Genomic DNA, 19,334 nt, shown 5'->3' with positions numbered 1-19,334 from the left:
AAAGAAAAATTTTTGGTATTCTTTCTTATGCAAACGAAAACAAAAGAGTATCTCTTTTTATTAGAGAAGGAATATCCAAAACACATCGGAAAAATATTTGTACATTAACAGAAAAAAATATGTATATTCTTATAAGAGTTAAAACCTAATGCCCGAGAAATAGTTTTACTAAATTTAATGATATAACATGGAAGGCCTATTTAAACTTTACATTCTATAGTTTTAAGAATCATATTACTTCAAAAATTAAAATGAACAGAAAGTATACATAAACTTCATAATTTCATGAAATTTAATTTTGTAAAAAAAGTTTTTTGACAACAATTTTTATCAAAAAATTTCAAGTTTCAATAAAAATCATTATTTAGAAACTAAGAAACGTAAAATAAAGAATGCTGACGAAACAAAACAAAAAAAAAAAAAACAATTCTTTTTTGTCGCCATTTTTAGTGCTACGAATATTCGTCTTTGGGATTTGCCAAAAACGAAACAAGATGCAATTTTATTCTTTCAGGAGGGAAATATTTTACCGAAAAAACGAAAATGTACCAATTCCCACAACATGAAACTTTATCTTGGTAAAATGGCAATATGATTGTTTTGAATCTATGCTGAACTCCATATCGGCTCATTTTCCACCGAAATCCGACTGACTACTTTGATTTTAAATGAAGTGTTTTGTTTGTCAGCACAAATGAATCTATTTCAAGTAGTTCGGATGATTCTTTATTGTTGTTTTACGATTATTATAAATACAGAAATATATACAATTCTATAAAGAAGAACAATATTCTATATAACTATATATTATACAGTTCTGTGCATATTCTGAATTCTTATTTATTTATTGGAATGACGAAATCAATGCTGATTTCACTTTAATTTGTAATGAATTGAAGACAGAAAAAATTATTTTACCGTAATACACACAATCTGTAACAGCAAGTCATCATGAAATTGGAAGTTATGTTGTTGGTAATAGAAAGGTAAAAATTATTGAGAAATTGTTCTTCAAATGCTTGGCGTGTTCTGCTTCAATTTTTGGCATGTTCTGGTTAGTTTTTTCAAGAAGTTCTACCTTTTCCTTAGGGAAATTTTGTTTTTATTTGCTGCTAATGAAATGGCGTCTGTCATTGCCAATGGCTTTGTGGGAACTAATGTCCGATATTTTCAGTCTCCCGCTAGATGACGTACTCGAGCCAAAGATTGTATAAGTATAAAGATGGGAAACTCGCGAAAGTCGTAACAAAATTTGGCACAATGCCAGCGCTTCTTGTACGGCGGAGAAGTTTGTCTCCAGGGGCACAGTGCAGCGCATGCGCAATATCATCCTTAGTTTTGGAAGGAGAGTTTGGAAAGAGAAGTAAATGAGAAATCAATCAATGGCGGACGTTAATTTGACAATTATCCCTAACAAGTAAGTGCGCTTTGTATAACCTATCTTCTGTTGATTTTTTTCTCCTTGTCTTCAGTTTTAATAAAGATTCTAATCCTCTTTTTTTTCCAATATTTTTCAGTGATTCTTCTGTGCGCAAAGCAAAGAATTATGATAGATGTGCTTACTGCAATGTAAATAGAGCGGGTTATCCAAATTTGAAATTGTTTCGCTTTCCTCAAAATATCGAAATGTAAGTAAATAGTTAAGCATTTTCGAAGAGTAAATTATTTTTCAATGATTAATTATATGAGCCTATTAGATAAGACTGACTTAGAATTGTAACTAAATGTGTGACTAATTTATAGTGTCTGACTTTAATTTAATTTCATTTGGTTTTTAAATTCTGTATAATTCCATAAGTGCGTTTATCTTTTTCGGTCGGAATTAAATATTTACGAATGAAATTTATGTACATAACTAAGTAAAAATTTAAATGTTTTTCAAGAAGAGTGAGAAAGATCTATAAATCTGACATTTTAAATTTTGGAAAGTTCATTACGTATAGGAAATTATTTAAATAGTGTTAAGTGTAAGAAGTGTTACTTTTTATTCATATAATATTTATAGAGTGGTTTATAGTAGATATATATATTTTATTTATCTGTTAGCTCTAAATGTCCAGTAAAGAGTACCGTCTTTACTTATAGGCACACAGGGCAATGCCCGGGGACCCCATTTTCTCAGGGGGCCCTAGAGAATCGTACTTATTTGAAAAATTGCATTAAAAAGAATTTAGGACTAAAAACATTACCTTATATATTCAAAAAAAAATTTTTTTTTTATAGAGTATGCATTTTTTTTCTACAAATGGTGATTGCTTATCAAACACCAATAATTGGAGTAGTTAATCACCAAGAAAACTTAAAAAGTCAACCGAAAACTATTTTTTTTATTTTATTATATGAGTATTACAACAGGTTAGCGTATCAATTTTTTTTAAACTATGCATAGTTTAAAAGTACTTTATTTGAGTTTTTAATCAAAATTAGTTAAAATTATTGTATTATACAGTCCCTGGCCAAATTATTATACGCACTATAAGATTCTATGTAAAATCTTAATTACTCAGGTGATACTACACAGCTTTATTGTATTTACGCTACTGAAACCGGTTTGTACTTGTTTACGTTTGTGTATCAATTGGTTAAATTAGGCGATATGTAATAGAAATTCGACAAAATGTAATAAAAATACCGATTATTTATTGTATCAGGTACTATGTTATTATATTATAATAATTAGGTCAAATTAATAGACGCACTGTAGTTATAATGACATAATTTGCACGAGTTTACATACTATACTTTTATAACTAAACATACGCGTTAATTTCTTAATATAATGTATTTAATAATAAAAGTACTAATATACATGTTAATACTTTTATAATTGAACATACAAATGAATTTTCATTCAGGAGATTTTTCATTCACCTCCTATTTGTATTTATTTTTAACGTATTTCATTTCATTGTTAACCAACTGATACACTAACGTAAAGAAGTGGAAACCAGTTTCAGCTACGTAAAAACAAAGCTGTATGGTATCACCTGATAATTATAATTTTACATAGAAAGTGCCTCTAATAATTTGGCCAGCGACTGTATCTCAAAAATGATTTATTTTTTGTATGTGAAGTTTTTTAGTTTGTTTTTAAGCATTACGACACATTATAGGTCTAAAATATTTTTGTGCCTATGAAGATGATACTGCCAGTAAAACATAAATTTAATTGATTTTGTTATTTAATCACCCAATGAATTGTTTTGTTATTAAATTTCCTTTCTAAATATTTTCCTTAAACACTGTCTGCTTTTTTAAAACTATTTAATAAAATATTAGTACTTAAGAAAAATAATACATATAATTTATTAATGCCATACAATTTAAGTTCCGTTCTCGAATTAGACAGCATTCTTATGTCATATTAGCACTTTAATCTTACTGTGTGATTTTTTTTTATAATATTAGGTGCAAGAAATAATTAGAGGCCAGCAAAATTGTATCGTTACGGAATGTTGATACTGACAGACTGACTACACAACAGATGTAGATTGTGTTCAAGACATTCTAAAATTAAAGATTCTGTATCAAAAATAATGCAGACTTGTTCTCAGTGCAGTTCCAATGAACCAATATTGCATCTTTTTAATTTTATGTTATTTTATTTCATAAACTTGCTCAAATATTTATTTATTGTATAAAATGTATACAATTTTATTTGTGTAATTTTTATTTTATTGAAAAGTATATTCTTAAAATATATAACCAGAAAGAATATTTTTAGATAAGTTTAATAAAGATAAAACAAATTCTGCAACAAGTGTCTTGTTTATTTTTTTAAAACTCTAAGTATATATATAATTGGAAATTTTTATTTATATATAGCACATTTCTTATACATATACACACATGGAAAAATTAACAAAGCGAAAATGTTTTTTTTTTTTCAAGGGGAAATAAATTTTACTCAATTTTTTAAAGTTTGAATGAATTTTTATTTTTTAATATAAATTACTTTTGTTGAATAAATATTTACTACTTTAAAATAAATTATAATCCTGCTAAATTTGGGAACTGAAAAAAATTTAAAAGCAAAATCGAATCCGATTATAATTAACGGAGAAAATATGAGTGCATTGGGTGAAAATCAAATGATCTGCGCCCGTTCTTCAATCGCTCTTGATGGTGGATTTCCTGCATTACACCTTCAGCGCCCAAGTTGGGGGAAAGATCGTTACGACTTAACATTGATAGTATAGGAAGTTTCCCTTCTTTACGCGAAGCGTATAAGTTCTTTGCTCGAGCATTGCGATCGCGAATTTTGTTTTACAATTGGGTACACTATAGCCTACGTCACAGATTGTGTTATTCCTACTAAATTTAACCCATGAACGGCATTTTCTGCGAGTCTAACTTCAAGCCACAAATAAACAAACGAAGTGTTTCAGCTTTTAAATAGCTGCTCGCCAGATTTTATTGCATTATAAAGAAAAGTAATTGATATTCGATTTCTGATTAATAATTGATTTATGTGGATAGTGGCATAGAATTTAGCATTGCGTCATGGGAAATGTTATTCCTACTAAGTGGAAGTAGTTGTGTTTTTTTTATATTATACCCAATTTCCATTTTTCTTCACATTTTATAATGGAAATCTGAAATTGTTAATAATACTTTTAAATATTGCTTATATGTAACTTAAAAATTTATAAAACTTCATAAAATACTTAAAATTACGTAATATTAGATACTTTGAAAATAGTTATAAATTTTAATACAATAAATTTAGAATTCGCGATCGCAACGCTCGAGTACGCCGTCTAGCGGGAGCCTGTAAATATCGGACATTAATTTATCACGTTTTCATTTAGTTCCATCAAAGTCATTGACTGAATCAGACGCCATTTTTTAGCAGCAAATAAGAAACAAAATTTCCCTAAGGAAAAGGCCGAAGAACTTGAAAAAAAATCTCCAGAATATTAGTAAATCTTTCAGGAACAGAACACGCCAAACATTTGAAGAAAAATTCCTCAATAATTTTTAATTTCTATTATCAACAAACTTGCAACTGATGACTTCCGATTTCGGATACTGTTACAGATGTGTGTATTAAGGTAAAATGCATTTCTTCTGTCTTCAATTCATTACGAATTAAAGTGAAGTCAACATTGCTTTCGTCATTCCAGTGAATAAATATGAATTCAGAACATACAGAATTGTAATAGTTATAGCATATTCTTCTTCGTTATAGAATAGTATATATTTCTGTATCCATATAATTCGGAAAACAACAATAAAAAATTATCCAAGTTACTTGAAATAGTGCCATTTGTGCTGATTCTTAATTAATTTAAATCGTTTTCTTGGTAAGTTTTTTTTTAATTTTGAAAGAATAAGTTCAACTAGAATTCAGCTATTCTGTTTTTAGCTACATATTCAAATTCATATCAATTATAAAATTTTGCTGTGTAGTATGTTATCTAAAAGTAATGAAGGTATAAACTATGTATCTATTATTTGAGAATAAAGTTTTCAAACAAGAAACTTATCATTTTGGAATTCTCCGGGTATCACAAATCAGGTAAGTGCAATGATTTTTACAATAAAAAATTTGCTTGTAAATATTTTTTTTTTCATTTGATGATGGTTCTCTACAGAATGGTTTTTTACGTCTGATTAAGAACTATAAGAATAATAAAAAAGAAACAATATGAAAGTTTTTATTTCAATGTTAAGAATTCTTAAAATCGTTTTTTTTATTCTAAGAATTCTTTATTTTCCGTTTTTTTGTTTATAATTTTTTGATAAAAATTGTTCTCAAAATACTTTTGAAAAATTAAATGGTATAACATTATGTGTTTATGTATACTTCTTGTATATTCCAATGTTTGAAATAATATGATTCAGAAAAGTATGGAATAAAAATTCGGTACTTACATATTAACGCCACCGCCGCTACAGATTTGGCGGTTTTTAAGTGCCGCCAATCTACACTTAAAATTTTTGCGACAATTCATAAAATAAAACACTTTATTTAAAATCAAAATAGTTAATCGGATTTCGGTGGAAAATGAGCCGATATAGAGTTTAGCATAGATTCAAAACAATCATATCGCCATATGAACTCTGATAAATAAGATTCCAAATGAAATAACATTTCCAAAACGTACGTTTACCAAGATAAAGTTTTATGTTGTGGGAATTGGTACATTTTCGTTTTTTCGGTAAAATATTTCCCTCCTGAAAAAATAAAATTGCATCTTGATTTGTTTTTGGCAAATCCCAAAGACGAATATTCGTAGCACTAAAAATGGCGACAAAAAAGAATTGTTTTTTTTTTTTTTTTTGTTTTGTTTCGTCAGCATTCTTTATTTTACGTTTCTTAGTTTCTAAATAATGATTTTTATTGAAACTTGAAATTTTTTGATAAAAATTGTTGTCAAAAAACGTTGTTTACAAAATTAAATTTCATAAAATTATGAGGCTTATGTATACTTTTTGTTCATTTTAATTTTTGAACTAATATGATTCTTAAAACTATAGAATGTAAAGTTTAAATGGGCCTTTCATGTTATATCATTAAATTTAGTAATACTATTTCTCGGGCATTAGGTTTTAACTCTTATAAGAATATACATATTTTTTTCTGTTAATGTACAAATATTTTTCCGATGTGTTTTGGATGTTCCTTCTCTAATAAAAAGAGATACCATTTTGTTTTCGGTTGTACGAGAAAGAAGATCAAGCATTTTTCTTTTTTAAATTTAATAAGCCACATTAAAGAAGGAACGTTGCAATGCTACACGCTACATTAACGACGTCTCCAGAGTAACTGAATGACGGTTCATATAGAAATCGCAGGTAAGCGGCTCATACAACAACGCCCCCTATAGTTCGTTGCGATCGCGAATTAAAATTACAATTTAAAATTACCATTTTTTTTTCCTTTTTTTTAAATTAGCTACAATAACGTTACAATTTGAGGTCCCGTAAATAAATCTTACGTCACTACATCTCAATCACATGTAACATAGAAAATAAATACTAAATTCTTTTACATAATAAAAAAATTCCTTTTTCAATCAATCTTTCACTTCCAGACACAAACGTTGATATAAGTGGAAAATATCAGAAATAACAAACGGGAGAACAGTTTAGTTAAATAACTTATTAAGGTAGCAAAAAATTTGTGGTATTGAGGTTCAAAGTAACTATATTTAAATTCTACGTTGAGCCAAATATTTTGAGAATACACAGATCTAAACAGATTTTGTGAATTTGAAAATGATAGTTACAAATTATAATTGAAATTATCGTTTGAAAATTTTCTCTGATTGAAAAAAAAAAAAGGATTTTTTTAACACAAATTCTTATTTTTTCTTCGCATTTATTAATGAAAATCCAATTTTTTTTTTATAAAATTTTTGAATATTGCATGCGATATAATTTAAAAATTTATATTCCTTCGTAAAGGTATTAGGAATTTTTGAAATAGTTACAATATTCGATTTTATGATTATTTTATTAATTTATTTTTCTTATTTCTAAAATTAGCTACAGTAACATGACAAATTGATGTCCCGTTAATAAATCTTACTTCACTATATCTCAATCAAATATAAAATGTAAAATCAATACAAAATTCTTTTTTATAATAAAAAAATTCCTTTTTTTTATCAATATTTCACTTCTAGACACAGACGTTGAGATAAGTGGGAAAACGTCAGAAATAACAAACGTTTGAACATTTGGAATACTACAAATGCAATGGCCCGAAAACACGAATTTCTCGTATGTTGCCTTTTTACTTTTTATTTTCGTTATACTAAAATAAGAAAGAAATTTCTCTTCTTGCTTGACATCGTTTTAGAATTTTTTCTCCTTCGCCATTTTTCTTCTTAGAGAGTGTTTATAGCTTTTAGAAACAGTTATTGTCATTTGGAAGGATAAAAAAAGGGTGGGGGAAAAGAAACAAAACCCCCCTTTTTATTTCCGATGGATAGAATTTTTTTTAATGTTGTATTTTTCTTCAATTCATGAATTTTGAACGTTTATTTCATCAGTGAAAAAAGTTGTATTCTTATAAAAATTCTTAACTGCAACATTGCATGCGGTAAAGTTTAACCTTTTCTGGATGGATTTCACTTTTAATGGTTTTTTTCTTACTGTAGAGTTTACAATTAAATATTACTATTAATTAAATATTTCTATAAAGTAAGTAATACTACTAATTAAATATTACTATCAATTAATTAATACTATTAATTAAATATTTTAATCATAGTTAAATATTAAATATTACTGTAACGAAAGAGATTTCGATATTTTTTTCTCTATGTAAGACGTTCCTATTGTATGATTTTATGTACATTTCCAACTCATTTAAAACAATATTTGAAATAATTTTTATCCGTTTGCACAGATTTATAAAGTAATGTGTGAAACTGCTTTTCATTTTACATTTTAAAACTAAAGTTTTGAAGTGAAAGATAATTAAAACTAAGCAGTCGAAAAAAACGGACTTTAAGGATGTGTGCGACAATTTTTAATCTACAAATGCTTTTTTTTTGTATGATGTATAGCTTGCACGCCTATAAAACAAAATTTTAATCTTAGTAAAATAGCACTCTTGTTGCATATTGTTAGGTTTCCGAAGTCAACACTTTTAACCATAATGAAGAGCAGTAATCGTGTCATAAAATCTATTGTTATGAGCTGTAACTCATCTGATAATTTTTCAGTTAACTCTTCGAAAATTTCAAGTTATTATTAAAATTTCAATGTTTTTAAATATATTATTATTTTATACTATTTTAATGCTAGCAGTTTTTAGTAGTACACAGAATTAGGAACTCTGTTATTAAAAAAGCAGTATAGTTAGCATAACTCATATTTTTAAGAAAAGAAAAACATTTCGAAAAATCAGGAACATTTAAAAGAAAAGCATTTAAAAAAAATTTTCTACTTAAAAAGAGAATGTGATCAGTGCGTTTTGTTACACATAGTGTGGAGTTTACTACAACAAAATTACATAGCATAATTTTCATTTTTTTTGCTCTAGGATTTTTCTGCATATTTTAAGAATGCATATTTGCATATCTGCATATTTTAGAAATGCGATTTAGTAACTAATTTGTTTTAATTACAGTCATACTTTCTTCTAGCAATAGTTTGGAGCTCAAATGTCATAAGCCAATAAAATATTGTTTGTTTTGCGAGAGCTATTGTAACTTCATTTACAATTCATATTGTTACATACTATTTTAATAATGAACAAAACAAATACAGCAAAAATGATGAACGAATACACAGATGGTTTATTTACAGATGAAAAGATTCATCGTAATGCGCACTTATTCCAATATAGATACTTTCATGCAACGTCCTTAAGTTATCTTATGAGTTCATAATTCCACCTGATAAATTATCCGTAGAAAGAGCAATATTGCAATTACTAATTTTACTAGTTTAGATTGATGCAGTCCCGTGCATCATGCAACTAATTAAACTAATACTTGCATAAGCATGAAATTTTTGTAACAATATTCATTTCAGAAGGATGTAACTCAGTCCGGTGCATTATGCAACTAATTAAACGATTACTTGCACATGTATGAAATTTTTGTAACAATATTCATTTCAGAAGAATGCAACTCAGTCCGGTGTACTATGCAACTAATTAAAGTAATACTTGCATAAGCATGAAATTTTTGTAACAATACTCATTCAGAAGAATGCAGCTTAGTCCGGTACATCATGAAACTAATTAAACTAATATTTGCATAAGCATTAAACCTTTCTAACAATACTCATTCCGGTACATCATGAAACTAATTAAACTAATACTTGCATAAGAATGTAATTTTTGTAACAATATTCATTTTAGAAGGATGCAACTCAGTCCGGTACATCATGAAACTAATTAAACTAATACTTGCATAAGCATGACATTTTTGCAACAATATTCATTTCAGAGGAATGCAACTCAGTCCAGTGCATTATGCAACTAGTTAGACTAATACTTGCATAAGCATTAAACCTTTGTAACAATATTCATTTCAGAATAATATTTCATTGAATTGGGTATAATATGAAAAAAACACAACTACTTCCACTTCGAAAATCTTACTAGGAATAACATTTACCTTTTAGTTTAATTAATAAACTGAGTTTTAAATATGTTTACTAAATTCATAAACTTAGATAAAACAACAAAATAAATTATTTAAAAAAGAACTATACCAATACAATTTCAACCTACCGAGTAGCGACTTATAACAACACACTTCATTTAATGCTTACTTGTTGCTAGAAATCAGGTTCGCAGAAAATGCTGTTTACTAGTTAAATTTAGTAGGAATAACACGACCTGTGACGTAGGCTATAGTATACCCAATTAGAATTACTTATAATATTGTAGTCAGTTTTTTACTAAATTCTTAACTATATTTTTAAAAATTAGGAGGTTTTGCTCCCTTCTCGCTTCGTTCGCCATCCCTCATGATTGCTTCTCATTCACTATTGTTTATTTCTTCTTAAATATTAATATATTCCACAAACACACCATTCTGGTTTCAATATATACAATTATTGTAGCTTTATGTAACAAAATTTTGTTAATGTGTTAATAGCAACGAAATATATGATTATCTAGAATTGAAAAATAATGCTTTGCACTTGATAAAAAAAATTAATATAAGGAAAGCAGATTATGAGATTGAATAAATGAGAATTAATTTTACTCATTGAGGAGTTTCATAACGATTCAAATGGGAAAGGGTTTTGATTTCTATTTATCGCGAGGGAAAAATAAATTTTTAACAACGATGGAAAATTCAATAATATTTTAAGCAAAAAACAATAGATTTTAAATTTGCAATAGCTTTCGAACAAATAGAAATTTCGAAAAAAACTCTGTGTTAAGTTAAAAAAATGTAATGTTGCCTTTTTAGCATGTCAAATTTTAATTCAGTAGTTTATATCCTTCGGTCTCTAGAGCGGCACGCTTGTCATTTCTTAAACAAGTTTAATAGGGATGAAATATGGGATTCTCGAACCAGTAATAAAATGTAAATTTTTTTATGGCATTGTAATTTCTATATACTTAAGTACGCACCTTAGTAATTTCAAGTTTTTGAATCTTAATGGTTTTGCGTAGCAAAACAAAATATAACGTTAAGTTGAACACCAAAAACAGCGACGGAGGTTCTTACAATTTTTTAATATGGAAAAAAATATCCAATTGGTATTTTGGCAGTTTAATTGCATCAATGGGTTTAGCTAAAGAATAGACAATGAAATATGGGCAAAAATATCTCAGACACATATTTTGTGTAGTATGTTAAAAAATATTTGTCACTTTCTATAGTGAATGCAAGTTACATACCCATGGAAATGAACTGTGTTTGATTGTAAGGATTTTTTAGAGCAAAATTTTCCATAGGCATTCTGAACTTTTACTATATTAAAACAAAACCTTGTTATTAAGATGAACAAAATATTAAAAAAATATCAACACTTTTCAAGTTTTGTGAATCGAATACATTTCTTTTCTAACATTTGAGATCAATAAAGCATAACATCTTTCTAAACGAGTGAGAGATAAAAATAATTTTATTTAATTTTAGTTTAACTCATTTTTTGTCATTTTGTGCAATTTTATCAAAATACGTAGAAGCACATAATAGAATAATTTTGTAGTATTTTTACTTGCTTATATTTATCAATTTTGAATAGATTATTTTTTTTATATATATATTTCTTTATTTTCGATAGAAGTTAGTTTAATTTAGATTTGAAAATTTCCTTGGTGGATTTTCATATTGTGACATTTATTCTTTTTTCAGCAATCAGTAGTCTTGATCTATACCATTATTAGTTACAGTGATTAAACAATTCTTATAATCTTTTTGAGGTTAAGGCTTTTTTCCCGTTATATACATTGCTGATATAAATCTTCTGTTTCATTTTTCTCCTTATCGTGTTTCTGTAGAAACTGACACGATAAAACACAATAAATCAGCTTTTGCTTCAAATGACTTTGAATACATAATGAGGTTTCTGTTATCTTATGAAAACGCTATTACACACCTGACTATTAATGGGAAGCATGATAAATGTTATAAATTCATGAATTCAGGTATGATAGTTTTTTTTTTGATTTTTGAGTCTATCACACGTGGAATTAAACATTAATAGCTTACAAGTAGAGATAAATCTGAATCTTTTTAGAAGAAATGAACGTAAATGAAAGATCTATTTAAATTCTTATCTTAATAATCATGAACTGAATTATTAATTCAAAAACCGAACTTGATAACAAATTAATTGACAATTTATTATTAGGACTGATGTCAGATAAGTGATTATTCTAATTACGCAATATATGAGTTGATTATCACTGATATAGCAATACTTACGCGTAATTTGCAGATTGTAAGGTTTAAAAAAAAAATGTGATTAACATATTGAAAGGTTTGCTGCCTCCAGTTTAGCTTGTTTTTCAGAATCTTAAAAGCTAGTTTCTCTGAGTAATACTGATGGCTGCTGTTTCATATAGAGGAACTATTCAAAAACTGTATAAGAGTCATTTTAAAAATAGTGAACATTTCTTTTTGCCTATTTAGGACTATTTTTTCAGTAATTTTTCTCAACATTTAGTGAATAGGAACCTTTCAAAAAAGGAAATATTAGTTAATGAATTTTCAGATAATTATTTGTCTCAAATGAGTGTTTCAAGTAAATGATTATGCATTTTTAAAAAAGTTTTTATTGACACTGAAAAATGAAGAGCGTTTTAAAGTGTTGGGTCAAAGTGATCCCAGTTTGGGGTTGCTCATCTCTTTTGCCATCTCCGCAGCAACACATAAAATTCCAAAAGCACAAAATCTCTTTTAATTAAAGTCACATCTAATTTTTAAAATAAAAATTCATTTTCTGTGTGACAAAAGGAGTAAAAAGCTGTGCTATTATTGAATGACCTTAAAGACCTAATCCTTCCATTACGTTATCAAAATGTTTCGTGCTTTTAATTATAATGTAATTATGATTTCTAATTTGTTGATTTTATTTTGCTTTAGTTATAAGGGGATTTTTTCCTCCTGTAATGCATAAAATTATTTTGTAAACTTACAAAATAGGGAATGACATAGAATGACATACAGTTTTGTGTTTTTAATAATATTGATGACTCATTATTTAATGTTATCTTGTTTCAGCTACAAGGTGATTTATCTCACACGTGACGTATAAAACTAATTAATATTCTTGTAAAAAATTGAAATGTCGTACAGTTTTGTGTTCATAATAATATTGCATTCACAATATCTAATTAATTACTATTATACTGCTTTAGTTAGAAGATGATTTGTTCTGCATTTAATGTATAAAATTATCTAATATACTTACAAAATATAGTTTGACACACAGTTTTGTGTTCTAAGTAATATTGATGCCTCATTATTTAATATTATATTGTTTCAGCTACAAGGTGATTTATCCCACACGAGACGTATAAAACTAATTAATATTCTTGTAAAAAATTGAAATGTCGTACAGTTTTGTGTTCATAATAATATTGTATTCTTGGTATCTAATTAATTAATATTATACTGCTTTAGTTAGAAGATGATTTGTTCCGCATGTAATGTATAAAATTATCTAATATACTGAAAAAAAATTGAATGACATGCAGTTTTGTGTTGTAAATAATGTTAATGCCTCATTATTTAATATTATTTTGTTTCAGCTACAAGGCGATTTATCTCGCACGAGAAGCATTATATTAATTAATATACTTTAATAAAATTGAAATGTACAGGTTTGTGTTCGTAATAATATTGTATTCTTGATATCTAATTAATTAATATTATTTTGCTTTAGTTTCAGGACTATTTCACGGTTTTGTCCCTCTCTTGATGTATGGAATTGATTAACTTATTAAATAAAAACCTTTTGCAAACATGTATATGTGTCTGAAATATCTTAGTACCAAATACAAGTAAATGAAATTATTTTACTCATATCTGTACAACATCTATGTAAAATTGTAATTTCTAATTGTCCTTCCGTCGTGGAATCGTCCTACTGCAAATTATTACCATAAGAAGCTATTCGATTAATATGACCTGTAATTGGAAGTATCAATTTTCAAATTTATAACTATATATTAATTATTCATAGAAAAAAGTAGTTGTTAGTGTCGGAAATAGTCGAGTGATATTAATTAAAATGTTACATTATATGCATTTTATTCTATTTCAATGTTTACTTTCATTTATTGTATTAGAAAGCATGACAAATCAATATTTAATGTGCTATTGTGAAATTATTTTTCTTACTTGTTGTACAACGTTATATATGGTTTTTCCAAAAGCCACTTTTCCAATAGAATCAAGGAATATTGTAGGCCTGGATATTAGTTATGAACTTCAGGTTACAAAGTTTCACCACCGTTTAATATTTCATACTTGGAAAAATGCCAATGAAAATGCAGGTTTAGTTTCAGTAAAAGCCTATTTCTCAGCGTGAAATATAAAACTAGAAATCCCATTAAAATATGTATGAAAGACCAACATTTACATTTAGTATAGATGTAAGTATAAAACAATAAAACTAGTTACTATATTTATTAATAGTTAGTATGTAGCATTAAAGTATGGTTATTGGTTTATCTGATTTACTTCGTTTATTCTAAAGAAAAATCTTAATTTCTTTGTGAAAATAAGTATTAGAATTTGTTACCTCATTTTTCCCTTTTGCAATAGGCCAATTCAATATCATTCTTCGATTATTTGCTTATTGAAAAGTATCATAAACGCTTCGTTAATTTTATAAAAAGAATAAATAATTGTTTCAGACCCAAAACATTTTCAACACATAAAAACAATTGCATTGAATTAGTTGCAGTTTAAAATTTAATTACAATCAAATGTTAATTATTTTACTTAAGATCAGCCGACTTTGGTAACCAGCTTGATCACCTTTCTAAAATATCTTGTATAACATATGAAATTTATTGGTAACCAAGCCAAATGTTCAGCACAACTGTGTTTGAATATTCTAATTCTTCAACATCTCTTCAAATCGTAGCATCTTAATTAGTTTTAAGCAATATATTGATCAAAATATTTCACCGTCTAGCTGCGGCCTCGTTCTGTGGCATTGCCAGAGTGGAAGTACTTACACTTCAGTCTTACCTAGTTTCAAGAGATATATGCGATATTGTCAACGTCTTGAACTTCAGTAATAACTTAAAATTTGTCCGGCAGTCATTAAATTACATAAATATATATATTCATTCCATTGCTCGAGAAACCAAACCCTACCTCCAATAACTGGTGTAAGATAGTATGTGGCACCGTTTATGTTGTTTAAAATTTCTACAGCCAATTTAGAAAGGATAGAAAAGGAATCTGAATCGAAATAATTACTTTGTATTACAATAAATGCTAAACACGTAACTAATTATTCAACACACTACTCAAATCATTACTTAAGAGATCGTAACAAAATGATAATTCTAGTGTTGCCAATAGATAGAGAAATACCTGAGCTTTTGGTGTCACATAAAAGAAATTTATAAATGGATAATGGAGTTATACGAGGTACAATTTCAAAATTTACCTCTTAAAATGTTGCAAAATTTTTTATTATACGCATATATCTATTTTATATTAAATGTAGCTGTTGAGGGAGTGCAGGGGAAATATTTTAATTTTTTTTAACATATGTGTGTTGTGCAATATAAAAAACAAAAATTACCTTTAATGCAATTTTCACAATCGCCACAAGTTTTTCCAGTACAGTCGCTACAAATTTGAAATTGAAAGTGAATGGATTTGTTCCCAATGGACAGTTAGGAGCATGGAGAAGAGATCCAAGGTTGGCGAATTATGGAAAGATAGCATAGCCAAAATAAAGCCAACCCCCCTCCCCCCAATCAATATTAGGTTTGAAAATACTTTGGCGATAGTGAATTACCAACAAGACTGTTAAAATTAGTATAACCATGTAACTGAAACATATTTGTGGCAAGAAATTAATAATAAAGAGTTATAAATACATTTTTGTTTTCGATTAGGCGAGACAGTGAATTAATGAGTCTGCATTAGTATTGAAATAAAAAGTTAGCAGTTACATTGATCAATAAGAAAAGTTAACTAATAAACTAATTAATTAACTGATTAATTAACTAATTAATTAACTGATTAACTAACTGATTTAATTTAAATATAATTCGGTAAATATTGAATAAAAAAATAAGTTTAAGTAATTAACGATATTTTACGAGCTAGGAAAAATGTAATGCCTATTGTGGCATCACAATGTAATTCTCTCACTTGACCCCACTGTTGATTAACAAAAAAAATAAGAATAAAAACGTTACTAAAAAACTAGGAAATGAATTTAAGAAATTTTATTTTAAAATATGGGAATTTAGAATTCAGAAAATAAATTTTAAATTTAAGTTCATGTAAAAATACTGCCTCAGCTACATTTTAGAATGCGTTTTTAGGGTGGTGCAGCATTTCCCCCCAACGCTATATTTACCCTTTTAAATCAATACAGAGTAGAATTTTAATTAAAAACTGAAATAATTTAAAACTAGCAACATAAAAAAAACTGGAGAATGTTTTAATTTTTATTTCGATTTTCCTGTCGAATAATTTGAATGCATCAAACCAGGTAAAGCATTTTGCATTTACCATTCTCTAATGATTTTTGCTAAAATAAAACAAAATATGTTACTCAAAAAGTGAATATTTTGCTTTCTATTAAAAATATATTAGTAAGTAATTGATTTCAAAAATCAATTAAGACTAACTGCTATTTTTAAATTAAATCAATTTATCATTTTTCTACCAATATATGAAATGATGAATGATTTCAGGGCAAAAACCCACAAAAAAAAACAAAAACAAATTTTGCAAGCCTTCTAATTTTCTTTTGCAGAACACTTCTATATAAACTTATAAGACATGAATTTGGTACAGTACATTTAATTAAAAAAATCGATTCCGTAGTTTTTCAGGAAAGATAATTTAAATATGTCCATTTTAACATGAACTTAATAAGAAAGTCGGCCCTTCATAAAATAATACTATTATTACTCATATTTCCTATATAAGCAGACATTTCATGATTCTTTTTAGGTATAAAATACTTTCATACATTCCAACGTACAGTGCGTGAAATAAAAAAAAAAATAACCACTCAGAATAACTTTTGATCTAATGATTGGATCTTCTCGTTCTAGGATTCAACCTTAAATGTCATAATAAACACTTTTCTGATTTCGCGATACACCTTTTTCAGATATAAAGTACCCATATACATTCTACTGTATATGGGTACCCAACTGGGTATAACTACCCAAAATAACTTTTGATCTATTAATTAGATCCTCACGTTCTGGGATTCAATCTTAAAGGTTCGAAGAGGGGATCTCAAATATGCTAATTTATTAGTGCAGAAGATATTTGAAGTTTTGAAATCAGACGCAAAAATGCATTTTCTCTGAATAAACATACCTTTTGTTTTTGGAAGGATTCGGATAGCTAACCCCCCGAAATGTGGGGGGGGGGATAGCCGCAATCTGAGAAATATGGTCAAAATAGTTTCGTCAGGAAAGAGGTCCAAAGTTTAAACCACTTAATGTTAATTTTACTTTTTAGGTATTCCGCTATATCTCGAGCACTTTTTAAGCGAATTAAAAATTTTTTGCTCATTACTATAAAATTCGTTTATCCAAAAATAATTCCATACAAAAATATAACCTTAGTCAAATGTTTATTATTTTTATCATTAAATTTATTAATAATCGAAAACTTTTGCATTGTAAGGTATAAATATTTTTACGTCATTTTAAAGGATGATACTTTAAGTAGTAAAAAGTAAAAAATTTAAGTGAGTGAATAGTTCCTGAGCAGTCGAATTTTGAAAAAAGTTGATTTCATTGCATTTTACATTCATTGTTTCTACTGTAGCAAATAACACTTTGCAGAAAGAATGCGAGCACAATTTGAGGTAACTGCAATATGTATATAAATGTTTTTAGATTGCAAGTTTCGTAACGAATATTAATTAAAAGTAGTGGCTCTGAAAGGATTGACATTTATGATTGGATATTAATATACGCGTCTTTTAATATTTGGAAATAACTGAAGTATTTTCTCATCGGAGAATTTGACCTTCAGGAATGGGGGAAAATAATGAATATCAATTCATTCAATATAAGGTTGGAATTTTAGTGGATTACTTTCTGATATTTTATATCGCTCACGGGCTGCAATAGTGGCACAACTAAAAAAAAAATCATGATTTGAGATAAGTGGGTTTAAAGTTTTCATTGCTAAGGAAAATGCATAAGAAATGCTTTAGTTTGCTTAAACGAAGATTACCTTCCAGTAGAATAAGAGTTGTGCTGCTGAAAAGAATGTGATTTTCATATTTACACCTGTTCTTAGTCAAAAACTCGTGTTTTTTGAGTTGTGTCACTATTGCAGCCCATGAGCGATACATTTTTTTGGAAGCAGGATATATTTGTAATCTTAGTTGAGTTAATGTGTGCATTTTTTTAGTTCATCATTTTGTCATTATTTCTTTCTTTCAGCTTAAACTTGAATGTAATAACATAGGGATATAAATGAAAATTTATCTTCATCTGTTTGATGTATTTATAAAGGATTTCGATAGAATAATGTTATCCCAATCATGCATATAAGAATAATGTTTCGTTTCACAAAAACAGTACGACATTACTTTAAATGTTCTTAAAATTATAAATTACTTGAACGTTTAAAATTCAGTCAAACTGAAATAGAGATAAGATTTAAAATTAAGACAAATTCACAATGCAAGAACAAGCAAAATTAAGTCACGCTCAAATTGCAGGATTATATTAAGTGATTCCTTCTAAATAAGTCCGTAAGTACGTCCTTATGGCAAGTGTATATCCTTTTAATTCTAATTAATACCACAAGAATGTAAAAAATTAAGATAAACTAATAATTAAAATAAGAGCATATAAAATCAGCGAAGTAATCTAATTAAACAATCACACACAAAATTAAGACAAGGAGAATATCTGAAATCAAGACAACTTAATACTGTAAGAACTAATAAAGCTTTAATCTGCATATACATATTAAGTCTTTTGAAAGGAAACTATGTTAAATAAGAATCCCATAAATTCTAGTGTTCTTTTTTAAAAACATTTATTTCTGAGTATTATCATTTATTGTTAGCAATTTAAATTTGACATCTATGAAAAGAAAATGTAAAGAAAATCCATCCCAGGTAATATCTTTGAAAATAGGTCAACTCTTTCTGACGTTACAAATCACAAAAATGTTTCTTTTTTGCAAAGTCAGTTTGATTCGTTTTTATATGGT

At 27.4% G+C, this 19,334-nt stretch overlaps 1 long non-coding RNA gene across 1 annotated transcript; it reads left to right on the top strand.

Annotated features, from left to right (window-relative positions):
- Positions 1-1,214: 1,214 nt before the first annotated feature.
- On the top strand, positions 1,215-3,749 carry LOC147806102 (uncharacterized). The gene is made up of 3 exons (XR_015428550.1): positions 1,215-1,417; positions 1,518-1,628; positions 3,409-3,749. It is a non-coding gene; the product is annotated as an uncharacterized LOC147806102 (long non-coding RNA).
- Positions 3,750-19,334: the final 15,585 nt, after the last annotated feature.

Source organism: Parasteatoda tepidariorum, chromosome 8 (assembly GCF_982258835.1).
Source record: "Parasteatoda tepidariorum strain Cologne lab strain chromosome 8, Ptep-v5.0, whole genome shotgun sequence".
NCBI classification, from domain to species: Eukaryota; Metazoa; Arthropoda; class Arachnida; order Araneae; family Theridiidae; genus Parasteatoda; species Parasteatoda tepidariorum.
The sequence above is the reverse complement of the archived record's forward strand: the minus strand, read 5'-3'. Positions and strand labels throughout refer to the sequence as shown.